Source organism: Anser anser (genome assembly GCF_964211835.1).
Source record: "Anser anser genome assembly, chromosome: 4".
Taxonomy (NCBI): domain Eukaryota; kingdom Metazoa; phylum Chordata; class Aves; order Anseriformes; family Anatidae; genus Anser; species Anser anser.
In genome coordinates, this window is record NC_139724.1 from 39,587,819 (window position 1) to 39,606,993 (window position 19,175).

The 19,175-nt window shown below is 34.0% G+C and overlaps 1 protein-coding gene and 1 long non-coding RNA gene across 2 annotated transcripts in view; one reads left to right on the forward strand and one right to left on the reverse strand.

Annotated features, from left to right (window-relative positions):
- LOC310898178 (uncharacterized protein) overlaps positions 1–19,175 on the forward strand; it is a 331,267-nt gene that overhangs the window by 290,154 nt on the left and 21,938 nt on the right. The window contains exons 33-34 of the mRNA XM_083832738.1: positions 3,679–3,837; positions 14,088–14,133. The gene's annotated coding sequence lies outside the window, so the exon portion shown is untranslated. The remainder of the gene's footprint in view (positions 1–3,678; positions 3,838–14,087; positions 14,134–19,175) is intronic.
- Positions 14,180–19,175, reverse strand: part of LOC310898181 — a 104,709-nt gene continuing 99,713 nt past the window's right edge. Inside the window, exon 8 of the long non-coding RNA XR_014583061.1 lies at positions 14,180–16,181. This is a non-coding gene — a long non-coding RNA (uncharacterized lncRNA). The remainder of the gene's footprint in view (positions 16,182–19,175) is intronic.

Sequence of the window (19,175 nt, forward strand, 5' to 3'; positions counted from 1 at the left end):
GGTGACACAAAGATGTGAAGGGGTGCTATTTAGACGCAACAAGACAGGCTTGAGGTGGGCCTGTGTGAAACCCATGAAGTTCAACAAGACCAAGTGCAAAGTCCTGCACATGGGTCACAGGGCAATCCCAAGCACAAACACAGGCTGGGCGGAGAAAGAATTGAGAGCAGCTCTAAAGAGAAGGATTTGGGGGGGTGTTGGTTGATAAGAAGCTCAACATGAGCCAGCAATGTGCACTTGCAGCCCTGAGAGCTAACTGTATCCTGGGCTGCATCAAAAGAAGTGTGACCAGTGGGTCAAGGGAAGTGATTCACTCCTTCTACTCTGCTCTTGTGTGAACCCACCTGGAGTACTGTGTTTAGCTCTGGGGCCCCCAGCACAAGAAGGACATGGATCTGTTAGAACAAGTCCAGAGGAAGGCCATGAAAATGATCAGAGGGCTGGAGCACCTCTCCTATGAAGACAGTCTGAAAGAGTTGGGGTATTTCAGCTTGGAAAAGAGAAGGCTCCAGGGAGACTTTATAGCAGCCTTCTGGTACTTAAAGTGGACCTACAAAAAAGCTGGAGAGGAATGTTTTGCAAGGGATGTAGTGATAGAACAACGGGTACTACTTTTAAACAGACATAGGTCAGATATAGATTAGATATAAGGAAGAAATTCTTCACTCTGAATGTGGTGAGTCACTGGAACAGGTGGCCCAGAGAAGCTGTGGATATCCCATCCCTGGAAGTGTTCAAGGCTTTGGAGCTTTTGGGGCTTTGAGCAACCTGGTCTAGTGGGAGGTGTCCCGGCCCCTGGAAGGGAGGTTGGAACTAGTTTATCTTTAAAGGTCTATACCAAACCAAACCATTCTGTGAATCTATGATAGAAAGAGAATATTACAATAATGTCTTTAGGTGAAATTGGGATGTTTTAGTGACCACTAAAGTGACCACTTTAGCATCATACATTATGTACATCACTGTGACATTTTTTATATTAAAATTGCAATTTCAGTCATCTTGGCTCAGAATCCAAATACTTTCACCTTTTCTGTGTGCAGGCAGGTTTGGGTTTCAATGAAATACTAGAAAAATTTATACGAAGGAACAGTTTTATTAAGTTTGATTTATTTACTGATTTAAAGACTACATTAGGGAAGTTTTCAAATTCATATCAGTCAATACAAAGGAGAATAGGAAATAAAATACTTACTGCTTCACAGGAAACTTGTTCTTTTCACTGTTACCTGGTAGTATAAAATTATATCTGAGTCATGGCTTGCTGGAGGAAGGGGAGACCCACGAGAGCCTAAACCCTGCTGCTATACATGCTGCTGCTATTCTGGAATCAGCCTCTCAGGCTACATTTGTGTTAACAAGTCCAGAATCCCTCCCAGGTATTGAAATTAATGTGGCATGGATCTCCCTAGCTGCCAAACCCAAATGAGTATGTGTAAACTGACAGTGGTTATGGAACCTGTATTATTCAGGCTCATGAAACAGAGCCAAGAACTGCTTGTGAAGATGCTGGTTGGAAGGAGCTAGTTTTATTGTAGGGAATATTTTTATAGTTTCAGTGTAGTCATTTATTTTCCAGTGCCCAGGAATAATCCATGTCCTAGTATATGTACAGTCCATGTACAGACGCTGGCTATAATGGATGTAGTCTTCGCTTAGTATCCAGGACGGATCAACTCAAGGTGATTACCATATAAAAGTCTGTGATTGTGTGAGAATTACTCTTCTGCTGTCCATTAAGTCCCTATTTAACAACCTTTTAGTTGCGCCAGACACTTGGCATCCACTATCTTTCGTATTTGCTCTTATTAGATTTACTCTATTTCTTCACCTCATTTTTAGGGTGATATTCTGAAATATGTTATGGTACCAATAAATAAAGTCTGAAAGACCATGAATATAAATGAAAATGATTCACTCAGAGTTAAATTTAACAGACCACTGACCGGGCTGATTATTTTGTTCCATTTAAGTTCATTGTTCTATCATTCCATAAATTTTCCTTTCCAGCACTTTTCTCCCTTTCTCTCCCAAATACACTCTGATCATCATACGTTGCAAATTTGCCTTACAAATTTCCATTACTTTGGCTTCTAATCTTATTCCATAGACATAGTGATTCCATTTCAGTTCTTGTTCTCTTTCTTAATACTTCTTTTGAGTAAATGCTGTTAATTAAGAGTTTAATTATATATTTCTTCCAGAAGACAATGAATTATTTTCTTACAAAACTGAATGATGCCTCTTCTCAAGATATGGCTTTCTGAAGTTTTATTTATTAATGTCTCTAAACATACATTTCTTTGAATCAGTTGTGCATTTATATTATTACTATCTTTCTATAGAGGAAGTGTTAGGGATTTTCATACGATTTCTGCATAAACAGATCTGATCTGACATCACTGCATTATTTTCATATATGATTTGAAATGTCTTTCTTTAGTTTACTTAATAGATTCTTTAATATAATTAGAAAATATATGAAAAAAAAAACAACAAACTTTTGCTCTGTAACTCCTAAGCTTCTCTTATTATTGTTAAACAGCACTCAACAAGCATTATGCTGACAGCAATATCTTTCTTTGTTCTTACTGTCAGTCTGAGTCTTAATTTTCTTTTAGCGTTCCGTAGCTGGGAGCTAAACCAGAGGGGTCTGGTAACATACTGCCTGGAAGCCAGAGTTTAGGGGGAGCATTACCTTGAAGTGTCTTCTCCACTCATACTGCTGCTTCAAGAAGTGAACAAATTGTTAATGTAAATTTGTCTTGTAGTGTAAGCTTGTTTCAACCCTTCAACTGCAAGTGAAATTCCCTCTAAAAGTCGTCTTAAACATGTAATGAACAATTATGCTTACCTGTCTTTAGTAAGTTGTTTCATCTGCTTCTGCTGTGATGAAAACAGGAAGAGGTCTCCAAAATCATTATATATCAAAGGTAATTAAAACTTTGATTTGCCAGAAAATAATTCATACTACTTAAAAATAATACTGTGATGTTTCCTTAATGCAGTATTGAATGCTGTCACTCTGAAAATTTTGTTAGAAAAATCGTTCCTTAACATCTTCCAGCAATCTTTACTTGGCAATTATATAGATAAAGTTGGGACCTATACCTGGCAGAAAATGTTTGTACTTTAGATATATATCAATTACTGTTTTCTTCTATTGTTAGAAATAGAGAAGACAATCGGTGTATTAATTTTTTTAACTCTGAATGAAGCACAGATGCCTCACCAATAGCAATCAAAAGGGTTATTTTCATTTGGAGAAATAACAATAGAATCAGAGACATATACTGTTGCAAATAACATAAAAGTTTTGATGGAGAAATGAAATGCAGCCTGCAATAACAAAGTAATTCACTTTCCTAGCATTTATATAAAATTTCAGAGAAATAAGAGAATATTTTTGAAACTGACAGGCCAATCCAGAAACTGCCGTTTATTTTGATTTTGACTTCTATTTGCTAGTACAAATGAATAGATATCTCTACCACAAGAAACACCAAACTTCTAACATACTGTTTACAGGAAAGTATAGTCAAAATGTTTAACAATGTTGTATAAAATCCATTTAAAGCATACAGCTGCCCATATTTCTGCTTTCTTCAGTGTGTTATATCTATTTATTTATATGTTTTGTTTTATCCTTTTCATATTGATTGTCTGCTTCCATTTTAGGTTTCATCATAGTTCAACACATTTCTTAAATCAACATTATTGATATTTGTAGAGAAGATCAATCCTAATAATACTGAATACTGTGCTACATCCCTGAAATTAAACTGTTTCCATTCAAGACCATCTTCTGCAAGTGAAGCCTTTTCTTCATACACTGAGGTAATGACCCTGTATAAGCTTCTACACATCAATGGAACAAAAGTAAATGTTTCATCTTGTTTTCACTAGTTTTGTCATAATTTGTTGAGGATTTTTTTAGGAGAGTTTGAACAATACTTAGAAATAGGAACTTCTTTTGTGACTAGTGACAGTTATTCTTTGTTGCAATTGTTCACTTTTCTACAATATTTATCAACAAATACCACACGCTGTTCTGGGCTACAGAGAAAATAAGTAATAAATGAGCCAAAATTTAGTGACCTTGTGCCCTGATTCCCTGTGGGAACAATTCCTGTACAGTCCTTCTACTTTTATATTTAAGAATATACTAGCTGTAAAACTACTTGTCATTGCCGCTGAAGCAACTAGTGATAAGTGAAACAATCTGGGTGTGCACACTCAAATACACAGTATTTATGAAATGTGGACAAGTAATGTGTTTCATCACAGTCATGGCCATTCTTCATACTTACAAAGTTAATTGTTTGCAAGAGTGATTGCAGGGCTTAGAGCCCTCCACAATTCCCTCTCTGACTTCTGCTTCCTACTTATAAAATTGTGATAGATCTTTACTAACTGCTGAGTCTTCATAGTCAGGACACAGACAAAGTGTAGATGTGAGGCTTGGCTGTGAAATGAATGAGCTGAATGGAAATTAGTTGGGCCCAGACCAGATTAAACTCCTTTCAGTGGGACTGGATTGTTACTGGCAGGGAGTCAAAGGACACAAACCAGTGCAGAATTCTCCTGTGTGAATGTACTTGTGTGTTAATGGTCCTCCTGGGAATGAGAGTACTTGAGGAGGCAAAGCTTTTTCCTTGCCAACAGTTTAGCCAAAGAAAACTCTCTAAGGTAACCCTAAAATGTTTTTCCTTTTGACTGTTTCTGTTTAATTTTCTCACAGATGAACCAAGGAGTGAATCAAACAAACAGGCAACTGCTCATTTGATGACTGAGCGCTTTACTGAGCAGATTAACAAAAGCCATGATAGGAGCAGAATCAGCTAAGAAGTGAATCTTGTCAGTCACCTGAACAGTCTATATTTATTATCATGATAGCTCTCTTGTTATTTTATACTGCAAATGCAACTCACTGTATGCAAAATGTGTACTACATGTTTACCTTAGGTATAAATAAGCTTGTTAATTAGAAGAAAAAAAATAAAAAAGAGAGAGAACACTCAGTAGGAAAGACAAACCGTAACAATGAGGTGGTGTTTGTATAAACATGCAAACACAACTTTTATGCAGCATATACAAACAAGAGTGTATCATCCAAGCTACCAGTTGAAGAAACTGTTGTTTGTATCCAAATATTTGGGATAGAAAACTGTCATCTGAGTAAAATGTCCACTTCTGAGCAATATGCAGAAAAGTGTGGCTTCTCCTGAAAACCCAATTCTTTACAAACTCTTTGGTTGCAAAAGAACATTTCTCTGTAGGAGGTTATCACAGCATACTGAAGGTTGACTCAACATACAGTAGCAGCAGTTCACTGTATCTCTGACAGCAGTACAGCCAAACAACATGGAAAGCAGTTAGAATGAACAGTTAGAATGAAACACACTAAAATAAAAATCTCAAGCATTTTCTTTTTCTCAGAAATTCCTTCCAGTCCCTCCTGATTTCCTGACAGGTTTAAGTCCCTTACCTAATGTTAATTTTAATCACATTATCCCAGAGCACATCAAAAAATCTGCAGTTCGTCGACTTTATAGAAGACATTGAGAATGGAAGACGTTGAGTGTTGTTTGCATGCAAGAACACACACGATGTAGATCAGCTTAGAAGGTTTCAAAGGTTTCACTCCACTCCCACTGTCCCTGTCCAAATTCTATCTCTTCTGGAATTTAGTGCAGTTTCTTCTTTACTCTTTTTTCTTTATCGTTTCTCTTTGTAGAGACTCTTACACAGAATATTACCAATGTTGCCCCATGAAGCTTTTGCAACAACTTCATTTCTGATCAGATAAAGAAATTTTCCCTCTTTGGGTGCATGTAAGCACTACTTGAACTAGTCACCTAATGTTCACTTGGTAGCCTCTTTTAAGTTCTTATCATTCCTTTAGTAGATAGCTGTTCATATACAACTTACAGATAATAATAATAATAATAATAATAATAATAAACCTGAAAATGAGAAAAGGGACAGTGTCTTGCCTTTATTTCTCTTAAAACAAATACTAATGTTTGTAAAAACAACAACAGAACAAGTATTTTTATATAAATGTCTTTCAAATATATTTAATTTTTATACAATTATTTAGAATAAATAAAACAATAATTCTTGGATTATTTCAGTTTAACATTAATTTTCACCTTTTTTTAATAAAAGGAAAAAAATTGGTATTTTTTCCTCAGTTTCAATATGAACTTACATTTTCCGACTAATTGGTTACGATTTGTGCATAATTTCCCATTCTTTTTGCCTGATGTTCTTCTCAGAGAAGGAAGGTCATAAGAAAAAAAAAAGTTGTACATCTGGGTTTTGCGTCTGCAAGAAATCAAAATGCTGCTAACATCTGCATCTGAAGCCAGGGCCTGGCATAGTTTCCACTTTCTGGACACCAGCATTGCCAAAAGACTTCGTATATAGGGAATGACATTAACTAGGGAGCAAATGGTTTTATAAATTCTAGAGTGAAATAAAATTACTTAGGAAAAAAAAAATATATATATATATATATTTATTCTAGTGTTACCTTACCAGAAAGAAAGTATTGACGTGTTGTGCTAATTTTGAACCTTTGGTTTTCTTCAGCTCCATTCTTCTGAAGTGAACTTAATACATATAAGCCCAAGTATCTTACTGAGCTATAACTAAAGATAGAGACATTTTATATGCTTTGGCCATTTACAGTTTTATTGGTAGTAAATGCGGTAAATGAATGTGCACATATTGTTGTTTGTAAGGTGTTTCATTGCAATGGAAATGACAGTCATGTTTCATTATTTTTGGGTTTGAGATATAATTTTAAGATATGATATTTTTTATGATGATTATAGGTTTTCTAGTATGAGTGTTTTAAAATTTAAATCCACGTTTAAATACTGTCTGCTTTTATTTTGCTAAGAGAAAACCTGCTAAGCTATATTATTATTATTATGGCTGTTAAAAGCAGTTTTCTTTTTTTAAGAACATATGCACACATATGTTCTTTTCCTCATTTTAATTTATTCCTATTTCTATTTGGGTAGTCTAGTTCATTTATTTAACACAAACTTAATTTTCAGCCCACAGTGCTGTTATTTTTTGGTTGATTTTTTTGGGGGGGGGGTCTTTTTTTTCCCAGATATTCAAAAATACATTTCTTTTATGTCTTGCACATTTTGAGCAAATTGGATATCAATTTCAACTCAATTAATTCATCCTTAAAATGTGCAGAATTTTGTGAGAGTAGTTCTGCCCAGCCCTCTGCATCCCCTTCATTGCAGGGAAACTAGTAGAGGGAACCAGAAGAATTTGTTCAATCAAACTGACAAAAAGCTGTAGTCATTGCAAGAAAGGGAATTCTCATTATCCATCACTATTGCTTCCAATATCTGGAAATACCAAGGGAAGAACTGTAACATTCCCAGTGAAATACACACTATCTACTCATCTTTGTGATAGAAGTAAATATTCCGAGAAACATATATTAATTATGCTTTTTCAAAATTGTGGCTGCAAAGGTTTCTATAAAGGTAAAAGTTTCTTTCAAATGCTAATAAGTAAATTTCAAAAACTTCAAAAAACTTCAAAAAGTTTAGTAGAAAATGCCAGGGAAGATTTAGACAGAGATTTCTGAAATCATTCCCCACTGACTACTAGCAGGGAGCTCTCTTTGACAACTCTTTCCATAGGCAGATGCATCTGAATGAAAATCAAATGCCATGAAATTCAATGCATTTCATGTGTGTCATTAGATTAGAATAATGTTTCTGCATAAGCAAGTAGATGATTTTACCCTTTCTGTGGAATTCTTTCTGTGAAATGGGAGAATAATGTAGTTGAGAATTAAAATGATGGGGAATTAACATGCAAAGAGTATTATGGGGCTTTTTGTCATATACTTGGGACAGATCTAGAGGTTCAGAAGTAATTGATTTTCTCCTGCTTGTGATTTTCTCAATGCTAGAAAATAAATCAGACAAAATCTAGGCTTTTGTTTGTTTGTTTGTTTTACAGAAGAGAAGAATTCCGCTGTCATTCTTTAGATCTAGTTATGGGGATTTTTTGCACAGATCCCACTCCAAGAAGGAGCATAAGATTTTAGAGTATTACTTTTAGCTACATGATCCGTATTTGAGTTCTCAGGAAAGAAATCAGAAAATTAGGAAAGAAAATATTCCTCTTATTTCTTTGTCTTTTGAAGATGCCTAGTAAAGGAAATCATAATAATAATGATATTTTATTTTTCACTATACTTTTCAAAGTGTTTTACAACAGAAAAATACATGTGTCTCATTTGTAACTGAGGCATAAAGTGGTTACCCAACATCACATAGCAAGCCAATGTTGGAGTAAGAATTACAGCAGGCTCCCTCAAACCGTCCCTAACCTGTTTGATGCTTTGCACAGGATCCTACATGATGGCAGGCTAAGGGAGAGAAAAATTTGACAGTCTCTTTTACTGGTTTAAGCTCTGTCTTTTGTTCTCTGGAATTCCTGCAGCAAATTTCTTATGTTCTTTACTAAGCTCCTTTGTTTAGTTGCATGCTTCCTTTAATAGAGTTTCTGTTTTCAAATGGCACTTCTTGTGCTTTTTCAGGTGTTAATGATGAGCCCAGGCACTTCACCTTGCCTTTTAATGTAATGCATACGAGTATATATATATATATATATATATATAAAAGGAGTACTAAGGAGGCTTAGTTGTTTCCAGCTTATCACAGTAAAATGTAATTGATCAGGAACTGAGAAAGACATATAAAACCTTGTTCAGCACTGTCAATATAAATAGGGTATTTGAGGAAACAAGAATGAATTTACATGTTATACTCTAAGTCTGAATGAGCAAATCCCACAAAAACCCTGGAGAACTTCAGCAAAGAGTGCTGATAAGCATTCATGCTAAATCTCTAAGGAAAGAGCCTTAATCTCAGCACTCTGTGGGAAGTAAACAGAAATGTAACCAGGTTCTGCATCCTGACCTGGAAGAGATCCAGATGAAGATTTTTTTTTCATGTGAAAGTTCCTCCAACAGCTGCTGCCATTTCATTCCTCACAGGTAATGATCTTACCTGCTTTCAAATACCACTTCTCAGCCGCAAGATAAGGGTTCCTTCATAGCCTGTATCATTTTTTCTACGACTTTATTCAAACAACTTTGTATGAATTTCTAGAGATTTGTGTTGTCTTCCATTTTTGAAGACAGGTGGTAAGTTTATAACTACTGGTAATTATATCAGGGAAAGACAGGGAAAAAGATAAAGACAAGGTGATGAGTTATCAAAAAAAAATCATAGTATTTGATTTCAGAGCTTGAGCCTGATTGCTTCAAACCATCTCAATGTAGAGAGACCCAATATCCTATATAAAATACATTTCAGTCATGCTTTATTCCTTTTTTTGATAAGAGCCTGTTTTACCCTCTTTTTTTTTCAGTAAATACCAAATTGGGCCTGAAGTACAGCCATCTCTTTCCCTGCTCTTCCCAGGGGTTCAGGAGTAAAAAGTGAAAATTTCATCTTAATTTAATAAAAGTATTTCTGTATGCCTGCATATTATTTGTGTACATAGAAGTCCTTGTTCCCAAAACTTTATATTTAGCTTAAAATTATTGTTTTCTTTCCTTTTCCTTCTTTTATTAATTCTATAAAGCAGATGATAGAGCTGTTTCAAACAGTAAATGCAGATCATGGGTTGGTTAAATATAGAAAGATATATTCATGCACGTCTTAATAGATAAATGTGTATCTGGAGACCAAATTAATTTTTTTATATTCATTTTTTTTGTAACATTTTCATACAAATGTAAGAAAAGGCTCTCCTCTGTGATTAAACCCTTGGCATCAAACAGATTTAAATACAGATTTTTTTTCCCATCGTTTTAATGAACCATGCTTCATCTTTCCCAAAGGGTCTGCAAAATGCCTTACAACCAATTTTGATTAGCGGCTTATTAAAATGTATGTATATTTTTTGAATAATAAAATATTTTATTTATGTATGATTTGAGACTATTTTCTGTGACCCATCTCACCAACATAAAAGTACAAAATGCAGCCATCAAATATCACTCTAGAAAATGGTATTGAAGACCTAATGGCCAACCTTGAATATGTCCTGAATGTAGTCTAAAAAAGTAAATGCATTTCTGCATTTTTCCTAGACTGCTCTAACAGAGCACTTGACCATTTAATGTTATATGTTCAGCCTCGATGAAATTAAAAATGACACAGATTACTCCTACAGGGAAAGTCAAGGAGTTGTGTTTTTTTAATTTATTTTTTAACTTTTTTTTTCTTCACTGCATTTTCTACTCCTATTTTCATAAGCTAAGTAGATAGACTGTATCTAATAATGCTTGCAAGTATGAGAAAAGAAGATGACAAAGTATGCTACAATTTGTGATTGGGAAAGCAGCTTCTGTGTTGTGTTCAACAGATGCGTTCTGTCAGGTTGAAATTCGTCTGTTCTAAGTGCTTAAGCACAGCCCTGCCCAAGATGTGAAATCAGACAAAATAAGGCTAGGAAGAGTGCCTGTGCAAAGGCAGCAGTGCTTGATATTAAAGGACACCCTCTGGGTCCCTTTCTCGCTGTGTGAAATGCTGTGAGGTTGGAGGCCATGCCCTGTTGTGAACAGCCCAGGTGGCAGTTGCTCTTTGCCAACATAGTGTGATGTACAGGCTGGCTGTTCTCAGTTTCTTCTCATTTAATGCTGATTGCATCTTGAGCCTTGCAGAGCTGCTTCCCCTATGGGTGGGTCAAATACACCCTCACGATAAGCCCATCTTTCCTTGCCTCTTAGTGAGGCTGCTCAAGGGGGTGCAGCGAAGCAAATCTCCTCCACAAATCATCCCTTATCAAAGTTATTAAAGATATTAACTGATCATAAACAAATTTATGTTATATACTATTGTATTTATTTTATGAAATCATGATATCATTTAAGTCTTTGAAGAATTAAAGCTGTGCAGCACAGGGATGTCATGCTGCTTCGGTTAACTCTCAATATTGCTTTCTCTAGTAGCATCTTCTTGTTCCACCAGTAATATGCAGGCAGACATTTTAAGTAGAGGACTGTGATAATATAATAGGTACAGGCAAGATGCAGAAAAAGTTTTTGATTCAAGCAAAATAACTTCACATCTTACTGGGTTTTAGCTTACAAATGGGACTCCTACCTCTGCAGAAATTGGCTGCCTTCCTGGGACTCCGACTGGACCAAAGATCGGCACTCTACCCCTCCCAGGACTGGGTGACCCACATGGCAAATAACCAAAGCACACATGCTGCCAGCACAAAATCTCATCAGTGAAATGTGAAAAAATAATTTGAGTGATATTTCTGTGAAAATTCAAGTCCATTTAGAGTTTTCTGATATAAATTCTACTTTTGCTTTGTGCTTGATAAAGAAAAGAATTTGGCCTTTCTGAGTCTTTCCTTAAATAATGTGTGTGCATTTATATATATTAAGGTAGATATATATAGATATATGAGTGAGATAAAGATAAGATTGCAATTATATAAAGTTACAGTTTTAATGGTTCCCTAAGGAATATTGTTTCTTTTGAATTTAAGTATTTTTAAGGTCAGCTTAAAATGAAACAAATTGTGTGTACATATATCTTAATATTGTAAACATAGATAATATCAAGAATTTTTTCTTTTATATCTATCATTGGGTCTCAAAGTTTTTGTTCATACATTTTACTGACAATGACATATAATATTATGGATACATATAAAGTTTCCACATATTTTTGGAACTTGAGATATTTTTCAGTAAACAAGGAATTTTCATTCAATTTATGATGAGGTATATTTGGTTAATGTTTACAACTTGTGCAGATTTTATTCTGCATATTTCCTTGTAACCTGTTCACAAACTTTCCATTATGGTTGTAATGTATACCTCCTTTTCATGATGCATCAGCATATGCCAAATTTAGAGACCATTTATCAAGAATATCTGGTTATTCCTCCTTTTTTAATGGATTTTTTTTTTCTCCTTTTCTTGGTAATCTGGCATGAAGAGAGAATAGATTTATCAGAATAGTTCATCTGATAAATTAAGCTCTTAGACATTTAACGTGTTGTGGACTAACATTTTCAGAACATGACTTTTTCAGAAACATTTATCCCTTTTGTCTCTTATTTGCTCCCACATTTCACTTACAAAGTATGATCCTGTTGTAAAACTGCTTCCGGGGTCCTGCCCCTAGGCAATGTCTGAATATTTGCTTTGATCCAGGTTACTAGCTTTCATTTAATGAATTTGTAAATACATATATATATATATATAATAATTCCTTTTAATCCAATCTACTAATAAGGCAAAACAATTAAGTGTTTCACCCAATTTCAGTTGCAATTAATGATGATTCCATGCCTTCTGTGAGATACACATGAAAGCGGCCCCTGAGCTACAAGGAACACCAATAAAATCAGCAGGGTTACACACAGAGCTCTGCCTTGTGCATCACATTTTGGTATCAAGCCTATTTTTAATCCTTATATATGTAAAAATACAGAGTAAATTTCTAGGAAATAACAGAGCAAGGTCTTTATATGCTAAAACACTGCATACCATGCAGCAGCAACCTATAGCAAACTAATTGCTCAGAAATATAATTCTGAAAAACAGGACTCCTATTGGAAGTTTAAACATATCCTTTCTTGTCACAGGCAAGATGATAGACAATGTTACTGATTTTCCTGAAAGCAGTAGGATAGGGTGGGGCAACAAAAAGCTTCTATAAATGTATTATGTGGGAACAGGTTACAAAATAGGTTATAGGAACCACACAGACTGCTTCTTCATCAGGTTTCTGCAAAGCATTTCATTAGAAATGAAAGATTATGGGCACACCACTGTTTTTACAATTGACATTTTTACTAGATAACTTTCTAAAGACATGTTGACTGCCTCTAAGGATGCAAATGTGTTTTCTTCAAAACACAGCGACCCTGAACCTTGCATGAAAGCAGTCCAATTTACAGAATTACAGGATTGTTGAGTTCAATCTACTGAATTGAGAAACTCAATATAAGTTTCTTTGTAAAAAGTAGTTTACCTTTTCTGTTTCTGACATAACTTTTTCATCCTTAGCTTTGCCCTTTACATCAATAGTGTTCTTCTTTCTTATTTTAACTTCTCAGCATGGGTTAAAAGGACTAAAGCTGAGAAAGCAAGAGAAGTTTTCATAAAACATCTGCTTTTGTTATTGATTGCTGGTTTGCATTATAAATGATGCTTTAGTGGGTGAAAGACTCCAGCTGATCTCTTATTCCTCAGGCAAGGGGAATTAAGAATAAAAGCTTTCTGCAAAGTTGCTATTTGTCCATATATTGACACCCCAGGATTTGTTAATGCTTTCAAAGACAACCACCTTATTTTTAGGTAAGTGTTGAAAATGGTTAATGAGTAACAGTATCATTTCCTGTTCAGGGGCATTACCTGTACGCTGAAAAAACTTGGACAGGATTTTAGCATATTTTTTATTCCCCGTAGAAACTAATGTTATTATATACTATTATATAGTATTCCCTCCTAGTGCTATAGTACAAGGAGGGAAAACAAGGAACAACAACAAAAAAAAACAACCAACCAACCAAAAAAAATCTGATCTTCTCTGTATGTTGGCTGGAATCATTCCACTTAGATAAAACAGAAGTATTTGTTGTGTGATAAAAAGAATAACTTTTTTCTGCTTTGCAGCTCAAAGGAAATGAATCTCCACAGCTCTTAGCTAAATGTTTTAATTACTGAATTAGTGTACAGATGAACTTCTCACTCTCTCAGTTTGAAGTGTATTCATAAAGGACTGGAGTTTCTGTATGAAACAGAGCATTAACAAGATGCTTACTTCAAGTACTAGAGAATCTTAAAAATGAAGTCAAACCAACCAACAAAATTGTTAAAACATTTTTGTCTAATAATCATAAATCTTCATTTAGTTTTACATACATATATACTTAGTGTGTTCTTGCAAGGGCAGAGTATTTAAAAACACAGATTTACTTTACGAATAACTTATTTTTGTCTCTAAAATGGGCACAAATGCATTTTAGACCTCAACAGTTGTACGTTGTTGTTTTTGCAGCAGGAATATTGACATTATATGGAAACATCAGGTGTCTTTTTATGAGGTAAGCCATTACTAATATATGTGTATATTTACATATATATATATTTACAGTTGAAGAATATTAAATGTATCATAAAATGATTAAATTCATTTAGATTTGTCTTTGTTTCAAAAGTGATGATTATAAAATGATACCTGGTAATAATTGCACTAAAAGATTATGAATTTAATATACAGAAAACAGTGTAATTGGCAGAAATCCAATTAAATTTAATGGAGGAAGGTTTGATTCCATACTGCTTAACCTTAGGGTTTTTTTTTGTTTGTTTGTTTGTTTTAATAACTGTTGTCTGGCCTTTGAAAAGTAATATTAGGAAAGATTTCAGGTCTGTATCACATTAAACCTGAAATAAGAGCTTAAATATGTAACTATTTCTTAAAAATCTCTAAAAGTAAGATTTTTTTTTCTCGTCTTGCACTTAGGTCTCTGCTGCTTTTTGTTATGATTTTGTTATAAGTACAGCTGTGGGGAAAAAAAAAAATAACAGCCACGATTAACAGCCAAGATGTCATACTTGCTATAGAATTTCTCAGGGAATATTTTTTGATATGAACTTCAGGAATCTCTGATTTATCATTAGTTTTATAATAGGAGGCATTGGATATCTAGGAATGATTGTAGATGATAGTAGATCTTGAGTGTGATACATAAATTCGTAGGTTATTTATTCAGTAACTCTTAAAAAAAAAATCCTAACATTCTGGAAAACTTTGTCCATTTAAACACCGCACTTTACCAAGACCTAAAACGTAATGCATGTCAAATTCTTTCAAAACGTCTTAGCTTTTTGTTTGTTTATGATCTGATATGCTAGGTTCAGTGACTAGTGTATCGACCCAATTTATTTAATTTAGTAAATTATATAGCAGTTCAACATGATTAAGTTTAATATCAATATGCTTTTTGGATGGTGTATTTCGTTCAATGTGTGATGAATTCCATGCAGCAGGTACAGTGATTTTGATTCAATATATTAAGTATCTGATTAGATAGGTTATGTACCTGATTCAGAATAAGGTTGATTTAATAGACTGTGCTTTTATTTCTGTGTAAGCTGCAGTAAATTCTCCATTTATTTAATTCGATGTGATAGATTGGCAATATATGTAGCTGTAGTTAATACATTTATGGGAGTGTGTAATTCATCTGCAATAGTTCTGAAGTTTGAATATGCTGTGTCTCATCAATATCCTCAGAGGCTAGAAGGCTTTAAAGCTGTGATGGTAAGAATACTGAATGAGCTCTTTTGTGGAGAATATTACTAGATGCAGATCATGATTTATAAATGTAGCTGCTTGTGAAGCATCTTGAATTCCAAATGACCTTCACAGTACCTCAACACTATGCTGCAGATTGTACATTCCAAACTTGTTGTTTATAGAAAAATCATCCATTAGAGACACTTGATAGCAATAGTGTAACCTTCTTGGAAACCCTACTATCACCACTTCTTTTTTAAGCCTGAGAACAGTATACACAAGAAACCCAATAAAACTCAGAAGATCCAGGTAAAGATGCTCCCATACTGCTTTCTGGGAACCTGTACTTCTGCTGCCTGAATTCTGAAACCGTATCTTCATATGGTTTATAAGATAAGGCCTTAATTAACATTGACCTCTTCGCAGTCTATAGAAAGTAAAACAACAGGCATTTCATATTTCACAACTCTAATATTGATATCTATTTTGCAGATGGTAACCAAAATTAAAGCAAATCATGCAAAAGCCCTGTAGAGAACATTATACACACAAAGAAATATTTACACTTCCATGAAAAGTCTTTATCTCTCAGAGCAGTTGATTTGTTAATTTTATACATAATTCTGAATCACGCATTTAACAGAAAGCCATTTAACTATAAAAACACATAACAAAAAAAAAAAATAAGAAAATTTTGTTACATATTCAACCCTTTAGTTGTGAACTTGCATCGTCTCATAGATTTCATCTTGTATATTTGTCAGGGTAGTTTCTGGAATCCTTTTCTTAATTTTCTTCATTGGCATCTAAACAGCCAGCCAGATTGAGACAAATACTAGTAGAACATTTCTGTAAAAAAGAAATGTATAACTTTCTGCAACTAAAATAATATTCAATCACATTTGAAGGCATGGATGTTACTTGTTCAATTGCATAATAATATTAAAAAAAAAAATCCTAAAGAGAGTGGGAAAAACAAACAAACAAAAACCACTGCATTTGCTCTAAATCAGAATTCCATATTTCCTTTTCATTTCCCCAAATATTGAATTATTCACACTTGTCAAAAAATGTGTATTTTACTGTCTCCTCCTGTGAAGAAAAAAAAGAATACTTTCAATCTTACAGTTTGGTTTTAAGTATTAGGAGGAAATACCTGTTAAAGATTTTATCTGCTTTTTCCCCTGAAAAAAAAAATCAGTTACCCTCTGTAACTTGCTGTGTATTGCACTACATTTTTCATTAATGTATTTTACGAAAACAGAAAATATGTTTCTACCCTTTAAAATGTAAAAGATACCTTCTCTTCAATGCAGTTGATAGGATCCTGATGCAGATTTAGTGTGTCAGGTAAATTGTCATCCATCTACATTTCATGCAAAGTTAGAAAATCCAGATAGCTAACTGTTGGTGGTGTTTTCAAGTACAATAGTAAAATTGACTCTACTCCACAACTAATTCATGCATTCCAACCTGAACAGTGACAGATGAACACTACATTCCCTTGCTTTGTAATATTACGATGGAGCATGATAAAATACTTAAATGTCGCACAATATTTGAAGGCCATCCAAGTTCGCAGTGCACTTTTCCCACATACACCTGAACATAGCTAAAAAGAGCTGCTGAAGATTTTCACTTGTAATGAAATCTTTATTCTTCCTCAGTCCCTTCCCTGTATTTTTGTAGAGTAAAATGTGAAAGGTGCAGGAAATGTAGCTCTAACATGACTGCTTTAGGTAATCCCAATTTTGTGAATTGGCCTTGAGGGAGCCGTGGCTGCTGATGCAATTTAACTTAATATTAAGACTAATCTAAAGATAGGTCTACTGTAAAAACTTGCCAGCATGGCTCTGTCAGAGATTTGATGAGTTATCTCTGACCAACATAAAGTTGCTGGCAAAAAATTGAATTCAGGTGCTCTTAAAGAAGACAACTAAACAGAGAATCACATTTGCTAGTAAAACTTCACGTCCCTCAGGAGAAATAGAATTATTATTTTATAAATAATAAATAGTGCTGATAATAAATAATAATGCTGATAGATTCTAGCTCTATAGGAAAGACATTCTCTAACCTAACTTTGACATGGAAAAATTGCTGTCTAATTCTAAGATACTTGCCCAAGATCCTCTTAGAATAAATAGGGAGAAATAGGCACCATCAGGTAGTAAGACTGTAGATATGTTTCAGACATGTTTGCGATGACTAACTCTCAGAATAATTAACTGTCTTTTAAATGTTAAAATTTACACAAGAAGAAATTCATCTTAGTAACATATTGCTAACATTGCAGGATGATATTATTGATAATTGGTTACAAGTGTAGACCTGGCCTAATTTGAATCAAAAGCAAAATGACTGACATTTTCACTGTCATATATGATCCCAATACAATCAATTTTTGTATTTCAAGGATTTTGTTACAAAGACTGAAAAGAGCCTTGTTTAATGTTTCAGTTGAATAACTTCCATCATGGCTACAGTCCCTCCTTGTGTTTAGACCATCTTGATTCATATCATAGAATTCATGTGCAAAGAGAAATTAAAATTAGTGAAAGAAGTCAAAATTCAGTATCTATCAGATTTGAAGACCAGTTATGTAACAAGTTAAATTGCACTTGTTTTGATCAATGCTGATTTTGTAAGGTCGTAGGTGTCACCTGAGCTATACAGATGCCCAGTATCCAGGGAGGAGGATTGAATAGTGTTTAAATTTCCTCATATTCTAAGAATTTTTGCTAACACCTCAGAAGAAAACTAGTTTATTGTAGTATAGATTTGCTCAGCATGCTGGATGAGAATTTTTTGTTTTCCTCTGTTTTGTGAATAAAATAATTTGCATTTTAAGAGTACTCAGCCTCCATTGTTCATTGCAAAATATTTGAGTAAGATGATGTCTTATGACTGGACAAATTCTGTTGGACACTGAATACCAAAACACTAATATTTTGTTACAGTTCATATCATTCTCAGGCAGTAGTTGTTTCATTACATGATTCAAGATTAAGATAATGAAAGAGTACTTTTTGTGATACATGTTGGAGACGAGCGAAAAATCAGATGTCACATATTTACATAATGAAATCAAGTACAATTTGGAATGATTTTGTTTTAAATATACCTCAGTGATTTTTCATAACAGGTAATTTGAGAACTCCAAGCTTCTGATAACTTCATTAACAGAAATATCTAAAGTTTAATTCAGTTTAAATAATGCATTTGTTGAACTAAAATGTACTTGAAGTTGTTTCTGCTTAATATCTTGACATCTAATATGAAGTCTATTTGAACTTCAAAAATCCCAGAAGTTGCTCTCTAATTAACCTGTTGGTTCGCTTATATTATATTCTCAACAGCTTCCTTGAAAGTTCATAAAGTCCCATTTTACAAGAAATTCAATGCTTTCTCTTGAAGGTTTAGAAAGGTCTAAAGTGGATTTCACATATACTTATTCAAATAAATGGTAAATTAGTTAGCGACTTTCAAAGTATCAGCATAGTGTGCTTAAAATAATAATCAGCTTAATTTCAAATTCTGTCAACTAGTTTTCTCTTAACAGTCTGATAAATTAAGCAAATATATTTCATTAGTATTTTTTCCTCGAATAAAGTTTATGCGATGCTATATTTTAACAATGCTGGAGATGAAGATTTTAGTTATTACCTGCCATTAGAAATGACAGTGCTTAATGTTTAGCCTCTTCAGGCTGTGATCCCTTCTGACTTTGTAGAGCTACGGATATAATGTCATTGAAAATTCAAGTACTTACATAGATGACTGCAATTAATGCTAGAGGGAATTGGAGATTTATATGTGCCACTGTCATTACCACTAATGGAA